This window comes from Dendrobates tinctorius, unplaced genomic scaffold (genome assembly GCF_039654945.1).
Source record: "Dendrobates tinctorius isolate UK_male_01 unplaced genomic scaffold, ASM3965494v1 ptg000211l, whole genome shotgun sequence".
NCBI lineage: Eukaryota > Metazoa > Chordata > Amphibia > Anura > Dendrobatidae > Dendrobates > Dendrobates tinctorius.
In genome coordinates, this window is record NW_027361878.1 from 10200497 (window position 1) to 10208037 (window position 7541).

Below are 7541 nucleotides of genomic sequence, written 5' to 3' on the forward strand. Positions count from 1 at the left end.
GCCCCAATAGTTTTTGAAAGGAAAAAGGATGGTACCATGAGAATGTGTGTTGATTACAGAAAAATTAACAGCATTACACATAAAGATGCCTACCCATTACCCAGAATTGAAGAGTCATTAGATGCACTTAAAACTGCTAACTACTTTTCCACCTTAGATCTCACTAGTGGGTATTGGCAGGTTCCCGTGGCAGAGGCAGACAAGGAGAAAACAGCATTTACCACTCCAATGGGTCTCTGTGAGTTCAACTATATGCCATTCGGGCTCTGCACTGCCCCAAGGACATTTCAACGGCTGATGGAGTGCTGCCTGGGACACATGAACTTTGAGACAGTCCTGTTGTACCTTGATGATGTCATTGTTTTCTCCAAGACTTATGAAGACCATCTGGAGCACCTGGCTGAGGTGTTTGAAGCCTTGTCCAACTTTGGCCTGAAGGTGAAGCCTTCCAAATGCCACCTCCTGAAGCCCAAGGTACAGTACCTCAGTCATGTAGTGAGTGCAGAAGGTGTGGCACCAGATCCTGACAAAGTCACAGTCATCCGGGACTGGCCGAAGCCCAGCAACCTCCACGAAGTACGCCAATTCCTCGGGTTGGTAGACTACTACCGAAGGTTCATCAAAGGCTTCACTGAAATAGCCACTCCTATGCAAAATCTTCTGGTGGGGCAGTCCAAGAAGGCCAAACAGAAAAGTTCCACCTTTGAATGGACTGAGGAGTTGGAGAGATCCTTCACCAGACTGAAGATGGCTCTCACAGGAGATGAAGTTCTGGCCTACCCAGATTATGACAAACCCTTTGTGTTGTATACTGATGCCAGCAACGTGGGACTTGGAGCAGTACTGTCGCAGGTACAGAATGGCAAAGAAAGAGTGATCTCCTACGCCAGCAGGAAGCTTCGTCCCACTGAAAGGAACCCAGACAACTACAGTTCCTTCAAGCTGGAGTTCCTCGACATAGTCTGGCCTGTGACTGAAAGATTCAAGCATTACCTAGCTTCAGCCAAGTTTACCATCTTCACGGACAACAACCCGTTGACTCACTTGGACACTGAAAAACTAGGTGCACTGGAGCAGCGATGGATGGCTCGGCTGTCTAACTATGAGTTTACCATCAAGTACCGGGCAGGGCACAAGACTGCTGATGCGCTGTCCAGAATGCCTAATCTGCCATATGGAGGAGAAGACCCTGAGGCTCTTGAAGAAATAGAGTTACCTCCCTTCCACCAGCCAATTGCAGCCCAACGTGCCCAAGGAGTGAGAAACAGACGGTCTGGCTTGAAAGAGGTCACCCTAAATCCATTGCCCCATCATGACTGGGCAGAAACTCAGGATAATGACCCCGCAGTCCGCCTGGTGAAGGAGCTACTGTCACAAGCTGACTTACGCCCATGGTCGAATGCTCCTGAGGAAACCCAGCAGTTGTGGAAGGAGAGAGGCCGGCTGTTCATTTATGAAGGAAAGCTGTGTCGGAGGAGTATCAATGCCCGCACTCATGAGCTGGTTTGGCAGGTGATAATCCCAAAGAGAGACGCATCAATGGTCTTGGAAGCATACCACAATGGAGCTGGACACTTCGGATGGAAGAAGTTAGAAGCATTGCTCCGGGAGAGATTCTACTGGGCTGGTATGAGGAAAGCCATTGAAAAGTGGTGCCGGGAGTGTGGACAATGTAACCTGCGCAGAAAGGATCGAAACAGCCAGAGAGCTCCCCTGCAGCCAATAGTGACCAAGCAGCCACTTGAGTTGGTTGCCCTGGACCATGTGAAGTTGGTCCCAAGCCGGTCAGGCTACATCTATGCTCTTACCATCATGGACCACTACTCAAGATTCCTGGTAGTTGTGCCTGTCAAAGATCAAACAAACAGGACAGCAGCCAGAGCATTCCAATAGCATTTCTGTAGACCACATGGATATCCTGAGCGAGTGCTTACAGATCAAGGTCCCGTCTTAGAGGCAGAAGTGTTCCAGGAATTCTGTAACTTGTATGGTTGTAAGAAGATCCGGACAACACCGTACCACCCACAGACCAATGGCATGTGTGAGAAGATGAACCAGGTGGTGATCGACCTGCTGAAGACCTTGCCTTTGGAAGAGAGAAATCTGTGGCCAGAAAAGTTGCCAGATCTGGTAGACCTCTACAACCACATTCCTGTGAATTCCACCAACTGCACTCCAGCCTACCTCATGAGAGCAAGGCCTGGTAAACTGCCTATTGATTTGGATATGGGAGTCCTGACACCTGAAGTAACATCACCAGATGCTGACTGGGATACAGAGAGGCAGCAACAGTACAGAAGAGTACAAGAATGTGTGGAAGAGTCTAGCTCAGGCAAGACAAAAGCAAGTGATGAACTACAATCAGCATGCACCTGCAGTTCCCTTGTCACCAGGAGAACAAGTCCTCAAGAAGAAAAGAAGACTGCATAAATTGGATGACCAATGGGAAGCTGAACCCTACACCATCCTACCCTCAAATTTTGACAATACCAAGGTGTTCCTTATTAGTAAAGATGGAGGAGAAACCTCAGCAGCAGTATCAAGGGATCATTTGAAATTATGCCCTGATCAGTTAAGAGAAAGAATGGAAGAACAAGATAACATTCAACCCATAGAAGAAGAAAAGGTCAGCACCATACTTGGAGAATTCCCTGCAAATTGGACTAAAGTAAATGATGCTATAGTGGTGCCAGTGTTCACATTTCCCCAACTGGTAGAACAAGAAGAAGTGACTCCTGAGAACTCTGAAAATCAAGAAGATCAGGTAGCAGATGCCATACCAGCAGTGGAGCCAGAGAACCCTTGCCCTTCCAATGGTGAATCTGTCATACCCATGGTGAGACTATGAGTCAGTAGGAGAATACTACCTAGTTTAACTACACCAGTAGTTAGCACTAGACAACCAGTAAGATCCCCAGTCACACCAGTGTTACGTAGGTCTACCCGTACTACACAAGGTATACCACCCATCAGATATCGTATATAGCTAAGTTTATGTGAATGTTGAAATTGTGTTTATATGTAACTGTTCTCAAGTTTTTTGCCTACAGATAACCTGTAAGAAGCGTTTTTGACGTTCTTGTTTCATTTTGATGGACATTGGACCACAGGACTTGTGTGATCACCAATTTGTATATAGTTCACCATTTGCCCATCAATGGACCATGGACATTGATGCTTGGAATTATCATCATAGGACTATTTTTGGAGCATTTGGTTTTTGTACATTTTTCATTTTTCAAAATCTTGTAACCTTCATACTGTTTACATGGTTATATGTTATTCATGTTTTCTTTCATCAGCCCAGGAGTGCTGACTTGCACTAGGGGGAATGTGGAGCCCCCAGGAGTATGGTCGCCACAGTGGCATTACCTTCCTCCAGGGTGGGTGATGTCATGCTTGGAAACAAGGAAGGGTCTCTCTAGCAGTTAATCATTTACATGCAACACAGTTCCCATTCCAGGCCAGCAGAGGGAGCTCTGAACCAGGATTGGGGGAGGAGCGCGCTCTGAGGGGGGAGGAGCGCGCTCTGAGGGCTGAGGAGAAATAGTCAGTTAGTGTGAGGAGGGCAACGTGTGTAGATGTGTGGAGAGAAGCTGGAGGTTGAGCTGAGGAAAGAGAGCTCCCTCCCAGTGAGAGCGCATGATCTGGAGCCTGGTCTCCACGTTTGTATGGATACTGAAGGTCCTGCAACAGAAACCAGAGGAATAGGAAGCTGTAAATGCTCTATTCCCAACTAAGACTCTGAGGCACAACAGCGACGGGTGAGCCAAGAGAGATAGAGGGCTACAGCTGTCTGCCATACGAGGTAGTTCTAAGAGACCATAAGAAGGAGGAACTTCAGTGTAACACTGTACTGCATGTACCTCAAGCCAGCGCTAGGAAGGAGATTACACAACCCATCTGATAGAGAGATTCCTGAGTTGCTTCCAGGCTAGCCTGCTGCTGTGCCATCTGTAATCAGGACCCTGGTCTGCCTTTGCCAAGTAAAGGTAAAGAAACTGCACCCTGTTGTGTCCTTGCCTCCTTCCTGCAACATCCTCAGCACTGCTACATCTCTGTGCCAAACACTGCACCCTCTTCCTAAACATTCCGCTACGCTGCCCTGAGACCAACAGCCCTACCTGTGGAGGGCTACAACATCATTGCTGCACCACACCATCTGTCCCAGAGAATTTGTCTGCAGCGTCGGCCTAACACCTCCCTTGCCGAACACCACAGGTGGCATCACAAATCACTTATAAACTTTATTTCCAACTCAACCCCTTTTACATGGGCGCCCAGGGCCACGGACCGGGTCACCGCTGCTGTGACAATCCCCTCTGAGAGACCGGCCCAGTACAGAGTACCCCACACCCCTGGGAGGGCGACCCATTATTCTATCATAAAGTGGACTTATGGGCTTCCGTTTATTGATTCCAACCGATATGGAGTGTTTTCATCTATATACATGAACTAATTTTTGCTCCACAACATACTGTGTGCCTTAATTTTTATTTTACGATTTGCCCCGCTTCTCCACTTATTAGAATATATTGCTATTCTTTCCATCATTTCAGCCCCTATCCAATATGGCCGCCGGATGCCTATTATTCATTGCGCATGCGCGGCTTGGTCTAGGTTGCGCCTCCCTCACTTCCGCCCCACGTCCGGCATCTGACTTCACGGGGCCCTGTGTGTGTGTGTCAGCGGCGGCTGGCATGGCGGTAAGGGGATGGGGTCGCGACCATGACCCATTCTGTGAGTGGACATAATTCTATAGCGGCATCTATAAATAGCCATAGCACGGACAACACTACACGCCCCCTGAGGAAGGAAATCTCCGAAACGTGTGTTGGGGTGGGCGGTGGACAGTGTGGTGCCTCTATCTACATTCCTGGTATGTGTCTCCCTTTTGTGTGCCTGTTCATATGGTTACAAATAGTATGCTGGCTGTGATTTGTGTAAAGGCCCCGTCACACACAGCGAGATCGCTTGTGAGATCGCTGATTTTGTGACGTCACAGCGATCTCGCCAGCGACATCGCTGTGTGTGACACACATCAGCGACCGCCCACACCAGGTATCGCTGATCGTGCAGGATCGTCCTGGGCCATTTTTTGATCGTTGGTCTCCCGCTGGCCAGCATGCATCGCTGCATGTGGTAGCGGGAGAGGAACAATCAGCGACGCTGCACGCTGGTATCTAAGGTAAACAGCGGGTTTCTAAGAGCCACCAGCGATCAGCCTAACGATGTCCCAGCGATCCCATCCACGTCGGATTGTTGGTGGGATCACTGGGACATCGTTGTGTGTAACGGGCCCCTTAAGTCAGCCCTGATACTATTTTTTGTACTTCATATAATGTGTCTCCCCTTTGTGTGACTGTTCATATGGCTACAATCAATATGCTGGCTGTGATTTGTGTAAGTCAGCTCTGATACTCTTTTATGCACTTTATGTAATTCTGCACATATGTTATTTGCTTGCCATATGTATAGGGCCCCTTATACAATTGGGATTTAACTGATAAATTTACAGTTAGGTACCTCTCACTGTTCCACCGCCTTTTGCATGCAGAATTTGTCTGTCACTTTTTAGCTCATGTGCTGCCTACTTGGTTTTTCTAATAATTTTTTTTCAGTTTTGATACAATATTACTTTTCTCAGACTTTTTCATTCCATTTTTTTGTGGTATAACTGTTTAATTCAAGTATATTAGAGAATAATTTAGATTATGGATTTAAGATGGGCATTTAGAATGAAAATTAATTTGTGTTTTAGACCACCTCATTAAGGACTGTGGAATAGAGCTGAATTAATCTTTTCAAATTTTAATTTAATGGGTTCAATGAATTTTCCCAAAAAATTCAATTAGCGGTGGATCTCAACAACTTTCTTTCTTGACTTCATCGCTGGAGGTTTCTTCCTCCACCTTTTCTGTTTCGACCACATCCAAGACTGAGGCGGCTCCTGGTGATGTTAAGCTGGAGTCACACATAGCGACTCACCAGCGATCCCAACAACGATATCAACGATATGTGATCGCTGGTGAGCTGTCACACAGACAGCTTCACCAGCGATCAGCACAGCGACGCCGAGCGCCCGGCATCACTGTGTACGTTAGTTACCAGCTGATCGCTGGTCTCCCGCCTGTCACACGCAGCGATGCGGGCTGGCCGGCGGGAGACCAGCGATGGAAGAAATGTCCAGAAGTTTCCAAGAGCGATCAGCGATATCGGCAGGGGGGCCGGTCGCTGATTGCTGTCACACACAGCGATCTCGCTGGTGAGATCGCCGTTGTGTCACAAAAGACGTCAGCTCACCATCTGTTGCAGGTACTTGCCGGATGCAATAAAGGCCCCCTTTATTGCATCCGGCACGTACCCGTAACAGATGGGAGCTGACGTCTTTCCCCACTATTTTCCCGCTATTGTTTTCTCAGAAAAGACGTATGTAACACTCTGAGGTCTACAAATAGTGTTTTGAATTCCTTTCAAGCTCTTAAGTGCAAACACAGCCGGCTATAGGTAAACTGACCACAACCATAGTAGTAGTAATAAATAGCCTTCCTAATAACGTGCTGTACGTACAGCCTCTAAGCTTCTTAAACTGTAAAAATAGACTAAAAATCATCCTTTCTTTGGGACAGAAGTCTGCTTTTCTGTTGCTTATACACAGACAGTGCAAATAAAAGAAGCTGTGTCTTTTTCACACAAGTTGGTGCAAGAATAATCCCTGTTTGGGGAGCACTTAGAGCTTTTTCACTTGGCAAGGGAAGAAGTGATAATTTTTAGGCTAGTTGTGAAAAAGCGATGTTTTTATTGAGGTAGAGCAGACTCCTATGTGGTTTTTAAATTGCAAAAAGATCTAGGAATGAAAAAAGATTATTCCTCCTTAAGGATTTTCAGTTTGCTATTCTCAATACGCATAAACAATTACAATAGCTTTTTTTTAATCATGCTATCCAAACATTATCTCTTTATTGATACAGCAACCACAGCAGCTGCAGTAAAGCATAGCACTATAAAACATAGTAGGCAGCCAAGAGATATGTGGCTGACACCCCTGAAGAAGCAAGGGTGAAACGCGCGTTGGGGCGTCAGGGCCACAGGGTGAACCAGGTTTTACTGAAATGCAAATGATATGTTTAGATGTGCTGTATGTTACATGACCCACAAAGGCTTACACTATATGCATTAATATTCTCCACTGTCTTAATAGGCCAATAGTGTACACATAGTTTTATCAATATTTTATAATAATGATTTTCTTTTAGTTTAGTGCCACAGTATTCACTGTTATTGGTAACTGCAGGTACTAACTTAACCTATGGATAGAGGATGTTGCCTGGGTCTATTGATATGGCCCTCCATTGAGTCACTTTGTCTTTTATTTATTTATTGTATTTTTGTCAATTGCATATTATCTTAATAAAGTACTCTTTCATATGGAACATTTGTAGCACTGTTTCATTTAGTTGGGTATTCATTTTATTGTTGGTGTATCTCTAGCATTATATCTATTACTGAAATGAAAAAAGAAGGGTTATTTAAGGCACCAA